The 14102-nt window shown below is 34.8% G+C and overlaps 1 protein-coding gene and 1 long non-coding RNA gene across 3 annotated transcripts in view; one reads left to right on the top strand and one right to left on the bottom strand.

The window, feature by feature from the left end:
• Window positions 1–12023, bottom strand: part of LOC119072759 (alpha-tocopherol transfer protein-like) — a 29470-nt gene extending 17447 nt beyond the window's left edge. The window contains exon 1 of one of the 2 annotated variants that reach the window (XM_037178053.1): window positions 11660–12023. The gene's annotated coding sequence lies outside the window, so the exon portion shown is untranslated. Of the gene's footprint in view, window positions 1–5880; window positions 5982–11659 lie in introns of those variants that run through there. The other variant, XM_037178051.1, reaches the window with a different exon arrangement.
• LOC119072772 lies at window positions 92–12381 on the top strand. Its single transcript, XR_005086919.1, has 3 exons — window positions 92–101; window positions 602–605; window positions 12254–12381. It is a non-coding gene; the product is annotated as an uncharacterized LOC119072772 (long non-coding RNA).
• Window positions 12382–14102: the final 1721 nt, after the last annotated feature.

Below are 14102 nucleotides of genomic sequence, written 5' to 3'. Positions count from 1 at the left end.
GTAGCCAGTAGAATCATGTTTTTTTCTTCAACAATGTTGATAAATTCAGACTTGACAGATTTCTTTGGATCAATTATAGCTCATTTTTCGAAGAAAATCGTGTCGATCAAAGTTTTATTAACTTGACAAAAATATCGAATTTTCACGCCAATAGAGACTAACTTTTCGCAATGTTAAATCATGCTAGAAGACAATACAAGTAATAACAACAACACTATTTGGTTCTGCTCTGATAGCCAAAGTGCACTATAAGCTATCGGATCATATAAACTACACTCAGCCATTGTCCTTTATTGTTCCGATAACCTTAATCGGCTCACTACCACCAATTCGGTCACACTGGCGTGCTCTTCAGGACACAGTACTATCAGCGGTAATGAACTGGCCGATCGTCTTGCAAAAACCGGAGCAGCAGCCCCATTTATTGGAACCGAACCCGTACTTAAACAAGAGCTATCTTACTTTCAAAGCCTTATCAAAAATTGGGTGCAAATCTCTTTTAAAAACCTCTGGTCAGCACGCTTCATGCTTAAAAGAAAGTATTAAAATCAACCCTAAAAACTCAAAATACCTTATCTCTAATGTAGTCCAAGTGATAAAGATTTGTCATTCAGTGATGCGAGTTGCGCTGTCAATACCGGATATTCTAAGCAGAAGAAACATTAGAAGAATCACAGCTGCGTTAACGGGACACAGCGGTCTCAAACATTTATTCAAAATGGTGGATAACCCTCACTGTCCACGGCGATATCAAATCAATGGAGCACTTCCCTTGCACTACCTCGATCGACATCACTTGGCGCATATATCCTGCCTCACAATAACATCTGGAGTTTACCTCCACAAAGTGTCCTGGACTTTCTTAATCGAATTTCTAGATTTTAGATAGTCCAGTGGGAGTACGCACAACCAGGGCCTATTTTTGGATTTTTTTTTTGGAAATTTTTACCAAAATTTCCATAAAATTGCCAAAAAATTCCAAAAACTGCTAACATTCAAAAACCGAATTTTTCGATCATTTCGAACGGTTTTGGAAACTTTTGAGCTCAGCCTTGTGTTTTAGCCGGCTCTCAATGCTTCATTTTATTGAGCAAAAAAAAAAGACTGCTCACAATAATGACGCAGCCAGTAAAAAATCGATCTTTTCTTTTAAAAAATAAAATGATTGTTGACGTATAGTGTCAAGAATAAATCAAAATAATTGAGAGTCACCTAAAACGCAAGGCTGAGTTAACGAGTTGCCAAAACCGTTCGAAATTTTGGAAAGATTCGGTTTTTAAATGTTCGCAGTTTTTGGAAATTTTGGACAAAATTTCCAAAAGTAGGCCCTGCGCACAACAGGCCCAATAGAGGCATAGGTGCTAGGAAATTTCCCCTACCCACTTACACTAACAAACTAACTAGCTAGCTTAATGCTTTACATTCCGTCAAAACCACTTTCCCATCCAGAAATCTGTGAACATGTTAACATAAGGGATCTTAGGCGGAACAAAATAGTGACTCGTATTTCATCGTATTTAAGTTTAAGCGGTAAAATCTCGCACGAAAGTAATAAACGATTTCGAAACTTTATCGGCTTACTATCAACGCGAAACCTGACACCATACAAACTGCAAATTATCTGTTATTGACAAAAAAGAGTTCAAAATCTCACCTGTAGCAGGTAACTTTGTCTCCAGGTAACCTACATTATCTGTCACAGCTGTATTTTTAGTATGTGGCGCTACAGCTGTGGCAGCTATTGTAGATTACCTGGAGACAAAGTTACCTGCTACAGGTGAGATTTTGAACTCTTTTTTGTCAGTGTGGCTGTATCCCTAAGTTCATTCCAATTTTTCAATTGCGCTATCTTCTAATTTTCTTTTAAAAATTTTGGTATCTAGATGGTTACTACAGCTACACATACCGATGCGAAAGAGACCTAATCTGACAGTATATACAACAAAATAAAACGAAATTTCATTTTTCTTAAAATTCGCTAGTATTGCACGTTCCCTTTCTGCATTTAACTATTCAAATATTTTCCTCTCGCTTCTTTATTAATGAGCCTTCCAATAATTTTTATAAAATGATTGAACACTCATCACTCATCAATTTCAATCAATTCAGTCTACGCAATATCGATGATGTGGAATGATGATGAAATGTATTGAATTCGCGCGCAATGCGTGAAGTTCACATATCGACAACCGATTTTTAAACGATAACAAACTTCCGAAATTGTGCTAGAAAGATTTTGCAATAAGAATAAGTTCGATACTCAAACAAAGTGTACGAATGAGGACTTGGAAAAATTAAAAATTCGTTTTTTGTCACATAACCCTGCGATATGACCCCAACGAAATTAATTTTCAGTTGAAAGTAAAATTAATTAAAATATAAATTGAATACGACGAACGCTCTCTGACTATATATATCATAGTAAATCGTTAAAACGTGATAAAAACGATGCTTTTTCGAGCAGAATGTTTGCTTATTTTCGTTCACACTTTTTGTTTTCCATTTTAATATTTGTCTTTATTATAAGACACTGACCAGAGGTAATTATTGTTTCATAATCACATTTAAGATAATATTATGCTGTGGATCAGACATAATTTTGTTTGTAAACAATGAGTCAAGCATAGCCTATACACAATATTGATGGTCGTAATTTTTAATGCAGTCTTGAATATCGAATGAATATATATGGTAGCACGGGCATTTTAATTCGATGAAATTACATCTTCATTTTGTTTTTGCTGGAAAAGGTAAATGCATTTCTGAAGGTAATGTAATTGCAATTAATTTGTAGCAAAAGGTCGTCTCGGGAAATACATAGGTCGACGTAAATAATCTTGAATGTTCGGTACATACGACATGCGAAGGGCAATCAATGTTAAAAGTTAAAAAAAAAATTTCGTTGAACATTGTACGCGGTTTTGTATGAGCGAAAACTTATAGAGTAAATTATGAGTATATTGTGTCTACGTCAACAGTCACACAACATTTTCTTGTCGAATAAGTGACTTATTATCGGTTAGAACATGCAATTCTTCTAAAAATTATTTCCAAATTTACTTAAAACAACAACGTCGATGAAGCTAACAGTAAAAAAATCTGAAGGCAAATTTTTAAAAAGTGGCAAATATTAAGATTTGACACACCTGAATTGGGAGGATGTCGACGCCCCTGGGATCGTCCATCAATCCCTTCCAGTTTTACAAAGATTTTTTGTCTCGCTTAATGAAACAATTTCGACCTGCATTCACCTTGCGTCCTCTATGCAACTAACAAACTTTATGAAACTCTCTACTTATATCAAGGTTACTTTTAGTTGGTTTGGTTGATGTTTCATAACGAAATGTCTAATAAAAGTAATGAAGCAAGTGATTTTCCTTAATTTGTTACCACTGAATCATCACTTGTGATATGGAGGAGATATTAGGGAGATTGCGATTTTCAATTATAATTAAAAGTTGACGTGGAACTTGTGAGTGAACTGTCCAGTCCATATGGTTTTTATGGAGAAGTAACTATACTTTTCCAGTTGTTTGTCAACCTATATTTATAAGTGAAAATCGCAATCTATTTATTGGTTGAGCTCTACATACATTAATGTAAGCTAGAATAAACGAGCCATCAGAACAGTCGGAGCGTTTGCTGCGACTGAGCCCCGTACAAACCCGTATATCTATTGCGTACGTGACCCTAATGCGTCTGTCACCCTACTTTGACCGTAAGCCTATTGCGCCGGTTAATGTAGTTAAAGTAAAATTATTATGGAATGTGTACACTTTAGAAATTGCGCATAGCCTTAGGCCTTAGGCCGAGGACCCAAATTTAATTTTTTTTCAACAACATTCTATTCGGCCTTCGATTACCTTCCAAATCAAACAAAAATTACGAAAAACGAATGAAATTTACTCGAGTTATATGTGAAATACACATAGGGCCCGAGTAGTGGCCTTAGTCCAAGGACCCAAATTTATTTTTTTTTCAACAACATTCTATTCGGCCTTCGATTACCTTCCAAATCAAACAAAAATTACGAAAAACGAATGAAATTTACTCGAGTTCTATGTAAAATACACATAGGGCCCTAGTAGCGGCCTTAGGCCGAGGACCCAAATTTAATTTTTTTTCAACAACATTCTATTCGGCCTTTGATCACCTTCTAAATTAAACAAAAATTACGACAAACGGATGAAATTTACGCGAGTTGTATGTAAAATACACATAGGGCCCTAGTACCGGCCTTAGTCCAAGGACCCAAATTTAATTTTTTTTTCAACAACATTCTATTCGGCCTTCGATTACCTTCCAAATGAAACAAAAATTACGAAAGACGGATGAAATTTACTCGAGTTATATGTGAAATACACATAGGGCCCTAGTAGCGGCCTTAGGCCGAGGACCCAAATTTAATTTTTTTTTCAACTACATTCTATTCGGCCTTCGATTACCTTCCAAATGAAACAAAAATTACGAAAGACGGATGAAATTTACTCGAGTTATATGTAAAATACACATAGGGCCCTAGTAGCATTTCACTTCTAAGGCCCTAACTCACGGTCCACTCACCCGATTTTAAAAAATCCTGGATTGGTATTGACAATACCTATCATTTGCCATGTCATTTACATTTCCATCGTTTGTTTTGCCATAAATATCACCAAAAGACCTTAAATCACTTAAGTGGCCCTAACTCACGAAGGGCCGACCCGAATATGCCCATCTTTGAACTTAGCCTCACTATTTCGACTATCTTTCAGGGAAATTTTTTTTTAAATCGGATTTGATTTACTTAAGATATCGACGTGACGGACAGACGGACAGACAAAATTTTTATTGCGGATTCGTCATCTATGAACATAGGCAAACACTTTGCCCTTACCGTCTGCTTCGAATTCCATCAATTACACACGGCATCGTAATCCTATAAGCCCCTTTGTACTTCGTACGGGGCTAATAAAATCTTTTGTAGAACGAAAACTTCCACAGGAAATCATTGCGTCAGCTTTAACAAATCACTTATACTCAACGATACAGCGCCTTGTTTCCCAAGCGGGCACTTTGGGTAATTACTCGTATAAGATCACTTCGTTGGGGCTACAACTCGCAATATGACGTTTGCTTTGACTTATTACTAGATCTTATTAGTAGACAACAAAATGGGTGAATATGAATTTCTCATGAAAATTCAAAGTATGAATATCACGATGACGTCAGAACATGGCGCGAATACGATAATATAACTTTTCTTACTTGAACTGTCAATTTGTTTGTGTTTTCAAAAATGTTGTAGCGGAATTTCATCATTTTCGCTCCTCTCGGTAAACAAATAACTTGGCTATTCTGTACTTTTCTGCTAGATAGATAGATTGAGATTTATTAATTAATTCAGTAATTGAAACAGCTGTAGCTTTTCGTTAACTTTTCAGCAAAGAGATTTAGTTTAGACGGATAGTTTTCACAACTTAATCTGTCACTGATTGAATACATTTGAGAGTTGAATCATTTTGTTTAACAATTTACTTTACAATCTGAATTTTTTCCACTTTTCTCCTATTAAATTTATTTATTTTGATGGGAAACAACCATAATCTTTCAATAAAATGTTCAGTTTATCTGAGATGATGTTGCCTCTACCATTACATAATAACTTCAGGCCTACTTTTAACGCGTCATTTGGAGCTTTTAAAACCGTTAAAGATAGTCTTAAATGTAATCAAACTTTTAAAATGTTTCTATTTCCAATTAGTCAACGAAAGAGAGAATAGAAACGAATTACATCACAAATTACTAAATACTTTATGAATTTTTTACTTCCTGTAGTTAGAAATTTGAATTCAGTATATTGCGGCAAGTATATAGACAAACAATCATATTTATATATACCTCGTAATAATTGATTCCGTTGATACAACAATATAACCACTCAGTTCGACAGTTAGCACAAAACTAAATTGAAACGCGTAAGAATTAGCAAAAGGAAACCTGATAGTTCAATAAAATTTGCTTCTAAAAGTATGAACGTCTCAGGCAAACAGGAAGGATTTTTTTATTGTTCTCTTGCTCGCGGAAAAAAAAACGCATCAAGATTAACTAACAATGTCTAATTGAATTCGCAATTAACATAGAAATGTGCAGGTGATATATACGACAATATTTCCAAGTTATAATTGAGCAATAAATTCATGGAGTTTTTGTAGTTTTTTCACGTTTACAGATGTTTTTTTAAGAATTAAATTGCAAAAAATATGTCAAGGGATCATCCACAAATCCAAGGCCCTTCGAAAAGGGAGGAGACAACTACTGAAAATGTTATGAGTTTATTGTAAATATTTTATTTCTCACTTCTCTCCGAGGGTCAAACTGCTCCGGAAAGTCATAGTTCAGAGCCCACAGGAATAGTCACTATTGCTCGTAAAGTCAAAGTCTTTGGTTTAGCTTGACTCTAACTTGACACTTCGCAAAGTCATGGTAAAGCGTTTTTTGAATCAGTTAATTCCCTTAGTAATTCCAGGATAAAACTCGATCATTTTATTTTGCTTTTACCTTATTTTTCGTTTTTTTTTTTTCTTGAAAATTTGATTGTAACAAATCGGTTAAACTTCTTTTTTTATAAGGATTAAAAGGATGGTGACACCGAAAATATCAGATGATCTCAGATAGCTACGGCTCTGGCCGTAGTGACTCAACCGCATTTTTTTTTAAACAAAAATACTTTCATGATAAAAGTCGGAATCTATTATACCGGACACACAAAATTTAAATTCATTGTGTGCATGGTTGTTGTGATAAATTGTAAATCAAACAACACACGAAATGAATATATACAGTCCGCTCGTCAAAATAGCTCTACGCGGAATGCCTGTCATCTTACAAATTACTGCATGAGCCACTACTATACAAAATACAAAACAAAATAGCAATTAGAAGTATTGATAATGTGGGCGTATCAATGAAATTTATCTGGACAAATTGGATAAACTCAATTACACTAAATCGAACCGATATATATCATGTAATTGTACATTGTTTCGCTCATTACCAACATGAGTTAATACTTTTCGATAAAATCGTCGAGGCAATAATTGCGAATTTCTCGGAAGAATAATGTTCCGTTCAATTAAAATGGAAGAGCAATAAAGAAATGTTTTTGCAAGTCGTTACGCCGGAACAGCAACATGCAGCGTGCACAGATTGTTGCTTAATTCTGATCGGGTGGCGGGATATTTCGACACGGTCAATATCGTCAGAAAGGATACTATCGTTCAAAAAACGATAAAATTTAAATAATCGTCCAAACAATACTTTAAAATTCTACATTTTAGACGATATTAGTGAAACATTTGCGAATGATAATACCGTTTTTGAACGAAATTGACTGTGAAGGAATATCGCCTCTCCTCTCTCAATTTACTAGAGAACTTCTTTGTTAAATTTCGCGGTTTAGTTGCCAAAAACATCTCCGTCATTACTTAAGACTTCTGCTCTATTATTAGAAGTCTAGCATGGTTATTATACATTAGCAACAATGTGTTGCCAACACATTACCAATTGACCCCATAAAAATAAAATTACAGTTTTTACTGACACATTTAATCAATAAATATGCAAATAATTGGTTGGAGATATCATGCTGGCATCATTATACTCATATGTTGTCTTTATATTGTTTGTATTATTTGTTGAGCAGAGGTAATTTGCAATCAATTGTAGAAATATTTTATTGAGTAGCCATTCAAAATCCACTTTTTTCTTATCGCAAAAGCTATAGGGTAATTATTTCGGCATTGAGATTACGTAGTTTTTCCAAAGAAAATTGCAGGAAATTATTATAGAATGAAAACTGTGATGTATAAATGGGTATAGAGCGGGAGAGTGGAAGTGACCCCTTTTTGAACGTATTTTTGTTTCAAATAGAGACATTAGGACCAATGGTGGCGGGACATTTTCACACCGTCAATATCGTCAGGAACGATATTATCGTTTTTTTGGACGATACTATCGTCTAAAAAACGATACTATCGTCTAAAAAACGATACTATCGTCTAAAAAACGATACTATCGTCTAAAAAACGATACTATCGTCTAAAAAATCGTTTCAAAATCGATGTTATCGTTTTTTAGACGATACCATCGTCCAAAAAAACGATATTATCGCCAAAAAAATTTTCATCCAGGACGATAATATCGTCTAAATTGAAAAATTCTAAAATATTGTCTGGACGATAGTATCGTTTTCTTGTCGATATTATCGTTCAAAAAACGATATTATCGTTTTCTGGACGATATTACCGTTCTAGAAAATCTAATGGATATTTTCGTTTTCTGTACGATAATATCGTCCAAAACGATAATATCGTCCTGGGCGATATTATCGTTTTTTTAACCGATAATATCGTCCAGGACGATACTATCGTTTAAAAAAACGATAATATCGCCCAGGACGATATTATCGTTTAGTTTTGGGTGGTAATATTGTCCAGGACTCAATTTTACTCAGAGGTGCAGCAAGAACCGAATTCTCTTCCAAAATATCGAAAAACAATTGTCAGAGGAAATCACCTACACATCAGTGTTTAAAAAAGGCGTTTAGTTCGTCCCTAAATAATTCATCTTTTTACGAAATGAATACCAACTTTGATTGTACATAAAAAGCGTTTTAACACGCCGAGCGATCCGGCCCATTGCCCCGGAGCGAAGCGGAGGGCCGCAATGCGAGCCGGGCGCCGGAACGGTGTCGGAACTTAGGAGTTAATTTTTTTTTTCTCGCATCGTCTCATAATTAGTCTGTGAATTTTTCTATATAAAACTTAAATTTACGGAACCAAGTGAACCAATTTTTAATATATATTTGCCGTCTTCAACAACCATCCAGAACGATAATATCGCCCAGGACGATATTATCGTCTAGAATTTTTATTTTAAATAAATTAAAAACGATATTATCGTCCTGGACGATATTATCGTCTCAAATTTAAAAAAATAAATTAATTAAAAACGATATTATCGTTCTGGATGATACTATCGTCCAGAACGATATTATCGTCTCAAAAATTATCGCCCAGGACGATAATATCGTCCAAAATAACGATAAATTTGTTCAGAAAAAGAAAATAACGATAATATCGTCCAGCGGATATTTTCATCCAGGACGATATTATCGTCAAAAAACGATAGTATCGTCCAAAAAAAACGATATTATCGTTTAAAAACGATATTATCGTTTTTTTAAACGATAATATCGTCAAGAAAACAATAATATCGTCCTGAAAATATTTAAAAATTTATAATTTTAGACGATATTATCGTCCTGGATTAAATTTTTTTTGGACGATAATATCGTTTTTTAGACGATAGTATCGTCTAAAAAACGATACTATCGTTTTTTGGACGATACTATCGTCTAAAAAACGATAATATCGTCCAAAAAACGATACTATCGTTTTTTAGACGATACTATCGTCTAAAAAACGATAATATCGTTCCTGACGATATTGACCGTGTCGTTATGTCGCCTCATCGGACCAATGATTCAGCTTGGAGGCAAAATTGTTTACTTGATTTAACCCAAAATTGAAACAGTAGAAGTTTAGTCTAGTTTCCTCGAACGATCAATCTCATTTTTCAGAGTTGACCTGTAGAATGGAAAAGCGTTTCTTTTAAAACCAAATTTGTAGAAATTGGTTTGAATTACCCACTCTATCGTGTTCACAAACATGCATTAGCTTTCCATTTTATTTTATTTTGGTTACGGACTTTACGGACCCTTTTTTGACCGTTCGACCCTGACTTCCAGTATATAATTAATCTTTTAATCGACATTTTTAAATTTCAGTTCAGGTGGTCCGATTCCTGGGCTGCGAATAGGAATATTAATTTTGATATTTATCAATCGTACTGCCCAAACAAACAATGTTCAAGCTGGACTATTACCTCGACTATTACTTTATCGTTCTAAATATGTTTATAGGGAGTTGATACACCAAGCTTTTATATATTGAAAATTTTGAAGCGATCTTCCCGGGAAGACCGAACTGGATATCCAACTATCCAACTAGCCTTCCGTGGAAAAAGGTGGTAAGAGTTACGGATGGATCGAAGATTAACGAAGTTTCAGGAGCTGGGGTATATTCTCCAGAGACTGAAGAAGGTGTCTGACATAATCTAGGAAAGGTTGATCGTGTCTTGATCGAAGTTCTACCGAAGGATGCCTAAGCTAGTGAACGAGTGTAAAAATTATACCTGAAGCGAGTCGAAGAAAATCAGATCACACTTATATGGGTAGCGACACACTCCGGAGTTGAAGGAAACGAAAGAGGCGACGAAATGGTAAGTGGTGACTCTTCAATGCCTGTGTGTGGAATTGATCTACAAATTCCTATACTTTGCGCCAGAGCGTTTAAGGGTTGGGTGAAACATAAGCACATAGAGCACTGGACAGAGTACGGTGGATGAATACACACTAAATGCTTTCTTTCGAAGCCGAACGAAAACTAGTTCAAGGAACACAGGGACACATGGAGCATAAACCGAACGCTGCGGTTTGAACAGGTAAATTCTCCCGATTTTTGTGCAACTATGTTGAGACATGGTCCGAAGTGTTGGAATTGGGGACTGTCACATAGGAAGGTCCGCGTAATTTATATGATAACAAGTTTCGTTCAACTTGAGCGATTGACAACCTCGCTGCGCTCTAACCGAAAAATGTCGATCTTGTTTCATTTTCTTCCCTAAATCTAACGCGTGTTACTTGTATATACGTTTTGAAAATATCGATCAGACGTTATAAAGCAACAAACATTGATGGTTGAATATTTACTAAGAAAGAAAATGTAAATAATCGACGAAAGACACACGCTGTAAAACCATGTGTATAGCATGCATATAACCCAATCGCTATATTTATCTTTTTTTTTAAAACACACTGAACTGTTTAAATCGAAACCAATTTAAATATTTCATAAAAAAGAAACCATCTGTGCCGTCAGTTCTCACATAAATAAATAAAAATAAAATTCAATTAACAATTTATTGGCAGAATACATTTTTTTTGCATGCGTTGTTTCACTATCGGTCCACACGATATACGTGTATTTATGTACAACATAAAATGAAGATGTTTCGATAAATAGTTCAGAATGTCGACCTAGACCTTATTTATTCAGGTGTGTTATGCATTTATGTAGAATTTCCTTCGAGACAACTAAACATTACATTTGAAAAGAGCTCACGCAAAAGTGCAGCGCTCTCAACGATTTTAACATCGATTCGAGCTCATGTATACAATTTGAACATTGCATATAGTAATCTAAACATAACGGACGGTAAAGCCACTAAAGCTCTATAACTGAATATAATGCATTCAATTGTTCGTCTCTGAATTGAATTGAAAAATTTACGATTTTCTGTTTGAGTGCCCCGGTACAACCGAGTCTACACATGTGAGAAATTTGCACGAATAAGTGATTGGACCTTCATTATTCAGCGCTTATTCAAAAGCTAATAAGTTCAACGCATCTCAATGGAAATATAAATATTGTTGACATGGATAGACACACCACAAAAATTGAAAACGTTTAATTGATAACACCGCTATATGAAAATGTTCAGTTGCGTTTACTATGGCAGAAATGTAAATAAAGTTTCGTCTGACATTTTAACCTACCATAAAACCATCAGTTCATTGAATAGCCCGAACTTGTTTTTTTTTTTCACTCATTCACTTTTCTACTCAGTCATTGCCAGTCTACACTTTTCTTTCATTAATTTGCGCGATGACGATAGACAAGCGCAAAATAAAAAATTTTCTTTTTCTTTTCAATTTGTCAAATGAAATGCTCCGCAACGAATTTATAAAATTTACACAAATTGTTACCTCTAACGCACAGGCACTACAAAATTTAACGTAGTACACACTATAAAATTTCGTATATCCAATTCAATGTCGATTTGTACTAGAGACAATCGCCCGAAAACAAAATTTTTATAAATCAAATATCCGCATCGGTTAAATATATCGAATGAAACTGAGACTGATTGTCGAATGTTCGTGGTGCATATAGGCACTTAATATCGTGTGTGGAAATGAAAAGTCAATGTATTTTCAAAAGTTCAACAGCAGTGGCGTTCGTTAGTTCATATACGTTTCATTTGTAAATATAATTCATTTCTAATGACATGGCAGGGTGAGTACTACCGAAGTTTCTTTCAGAACCTTGAGTACTACCTCTCCACAAAAAGAAACTGTTCGAAATTTGAGTACATGACTAGGGACAAAAAGATGAAAACTAGAGTTTTCGTGTGAATTTTGTTGATCTGAGGCGAGGCCGAGGTTAATAAACACGAAAACAAGACTTTGTTTTTATCCAGAGTTATGTAAAATGGATTTTACATACTAAGGGCGTCGAAAGTAGTCAGCCGTCTACAACAGATACACAAATAACTTTTCATGCGCTTGTTCTGTTTTGCCTTATTTTCATTCCTCAATGGGCCATGAGAAAATGGCGTTTTCTTGACGACTAGTCAGCAAATTAAATTTTCTTTCTTCATGTTTTCGACTATAGTCCACAGCTGCTGCCAAATAGAGTAATATTTTGTGTAACATGGTTTTTTTACAGTGTTTTTCAGTTGTGCGACAATGTCAAGTTTCAGTACACTACTTAGAGTACCACTAACGCACTTCAAGCATGAGTGGTACTCTAAATAAGGTGCTAAAACTTGAGTCTGTGAAACACCATAAAAAAACTATTTCATTAAAAATAGTACAATATTTGGCAGCTGTCGACATTGATCACTTTTTTGCTTGAAGTGCGTTGGTACCACTCATGCTTGAAGTGCGTTGGTACCACTCATGCTTGAAGTTCGTTGATTTTATACCTTACCTTACATGCTAAAAGTGTGGGAAATATGTTTTATACCACTCAGCGCCACAATATGAAAAATTTACAAACATTAGATGCCTCCGTGGCATAAAATTTTGTATGAAGTGCGGGAAGATATCATAGTATCTAGATTACGCTAATCAGAAATAAAATCAAAATTTAATAATGACTGTCGTTCTCTCATTTTCCAGGTATGAGGGATGCGACCTACCCCTATCTAATGGTGTTATAGTAAAGTTCCAATGAAAGTAGATAAGTATCCATTTACTTTCGTTGTAAAGTTCCTCAAAAGTGATTCCATTCGCACTAATTTATTTCACCGGAAACGTACACAGAAAAGCGTTTCCGGTAAAACGTAATTTTTCAGATTACCGCCGACATTTTATTTCTACTGGGTCATCTGTTTTGAAACTCACCCCACACCAAGCGACAATATTGTTGTTTGTTTACATGGTTGGTCATAATAAATGTTTCATCATTTGACAAATATTTTACGCACAAAATCTGAATTAAATCACATCGAAATCACCGAAATTATTACATTTTTTACAACCAACACTAAATTTTTGTTTTGGTGATTTGACGTTTCAAAGACAATACTCATGTTACGATTAACGATCTTAACGACGATTTTCGTCGTTAAACCATATTCGACCAAGTTCAAGGTGGATGTGATTTGGGTGTGAAATTTTCGAATTTCTGCTGATATTTGACAAAAATCGATTAGTCTCTCCCTAATTGATTACAAATGTTTTTTTGTTGACATGGGATATAGCAACGGATTGAAAAAAGTTTTAATTTTGGTGCAATATTTCGCTCAGTTTGTTTAGAGCTTCATCGGCTTCATCAGGCATCAACTTATTAACTAAAAACTTAACTGGCTAATTGTACGTGCATGAAAATATCACAGAGTCATTTCGGTTTGTAAACAAAAATCCGCCGCTATATCCTATGTCAACAAGAAAACATAGCTCCTTTCGCTCCTTTGAATTGTTAATCAACATACTGGAGCTATGTGGTTCTATGTTTTAGATTGGATTTTTTTTGTTAATAAGGAAGTGAAACAAACAAGAAAACATGGTGCGATTACGGCAAAGTAAATTGAAAACAATCCCAACAAAAATCTCTTCGAGAAAAGTGTTAGTTTTTCTCATCATCTGCCAAATAATTTTTACCAAAAAAAATTTGACTGGAAACAACCAAAATTTTACAAAAAAAAAAAACTGC

The sequence above is a fragment of the Bradysia coprophila genome (assembly GCF_014529535.1).
Source record: "Bradysia coprophila strain Holo2 chromosome IV unlocalized genomic scaffold, BU_Bcop_v1 contig_84, whole genome shotgun sequence".
In the NCBI taxonomy this organism is placed as follows: Eukaryota; Metazoa; Arthropoda; class Insecta; order Diptera; family Sciaridae; genus Bradysia; species Bradysia coprophila.
The sequence above is the reverse complement of the archived record's forward strand: the minus strand, read 5'-3'. Positions and strand labels throughout refer to the sequence as shown.